The sequence below is a fragment of the Sinocyclocheilus rhinocerous genome, unplaced genomic scaffold, assembly GCF_001515625.1.
Source record: "Sinocyclocheilus rhinocerous isolate Xijiao unplaced genomic scaffold, SAMN03320098_v1.1 scaffold141, whole genome shotgun sequence".
Taxonomy (NCBI): domain Eukaryota; kingdom Metazoa; phylum Chordata; class Actinopteri; order Cypriniformes; family Cyprinidae; genus Sinocyclocheilus; species Sinocyclocheilus rhinocerous.
In genome coordinates, this window is record NW_015642068.1 from 1 (window position 1) to 1538 (window position 1538).

Below are 1538 nucleotides of genomic sequence, written 5' to 3' on the forward strand. Positions count from 1 at the left end.
TATGTGACCCTGGACCACAAAACCAGTCATAAGGGTCAATTCTTTGGAAGGAATAAGCTGCGTAAATAATCTTTCCATTGATGTATGGTTTGTTAGGATAGGACAATATTTGGCTGAGATACAACTATTTGAAAATCTGGAATCTGAGGGTGCAAAAAAATCTAAATATTGAGAAAATCATCTTTAAAGTTGTCCAAATGAAGTTCTTAGCAATGCATATTACTAATCAAAAATTAAGTTTTGATATATTTACGGTAGGAAATTTACAAAATATCTTCATGAAACATGATCTTTACATAATATCCTAATGATTTTTGGCATAAAAGAAAAATGTATCATTTTGACCCATACAATGTATTGTTGGCTATTGCTACAAATATACCCCAGCGACTTAACACTGCTTTTGTGCTGCAGGGTCACATATTAGATGTGACACTGAAGACCGGTGGTGGAAAAGTTTAAGGATCTGACATATTGTAACTTGTAGTGTTAGTTGGTTCTTGTGAAAAGTGAACTCGAGTGTGAAGCAACTATTTCACGTAGCAGCAGTGTCTGTTGTTCTTTGTGTCTCAGCAGTAAAAATATGAGACCGTTTCATATGAAATGAGATGTGTCAGTTCAAATTGCAATATATGACATAAAAAGCACAATATATTTATTTGGCCAAGTTGTGCAGCCCTATGATATAGCCTAATTTAAAAATAAAAACAATAAAAATAAAAAAGCTGTTTACTTGCTTCTCATATGTTTATGTGTAGGCATTATAAATACAGCAACAAGCTTCGGAAGTATAGATAAACAAGATGTTTATTTAGTATTTAGCAGGCCAAACTGGCTTTTGGCTATTGAAAATAATAACCGTAACCATCTGAAATTAGCGGCGTTAACTGTGCAGTAAGCACATTCAATATTAAACATAGATGTTACTGACATTTAACATCAGCATTTAGCTTTTGTTTTTAAATTGGGTTGGTTGTTGGGTAAAGTAGTGCCCAAAGAAGTGCAAAGACCATATCCCAAATATCAAAACTCAAAATATGTCATTTCCATACCTAAAATACATATTTTACAGTCACTGTTATGCATGTTGATCAAAAACCTGTTCACTTTCACTTTTGATTTCGTGATCACACACGCTCTGTGTAAAGGAAGATCGGATATTTGTTGATGAGCTCAGGATCGTGAAAGTGAACAGCGAGCGCTCATTCAAAAGAGATTTAAATACTTTGCATATTGATAGCGGCCCCATGATGCGGCAAAATTATATGCCATATATGTTTGCGGGACTGGACACAAAAATCACGGGAGCGGGCGATAATGGTCAGAAATTGAGCAGCTCCTTCTACAATCTGGAGCAGGTTTGGATAGGGCTGTACAGTGCGACAAAAATCGGTCTGAGCCTTGAGTAAATGTACTACAGTAGCACGTGTGCGACACAGTTTTACATGTGTACGAGTCGTTTACAAACCTGTTGTCCAACAAAGATATTTTAAAGGGGTCATATGATGCGATTTCATTTTTTCCTTTCTCTTTAGAGT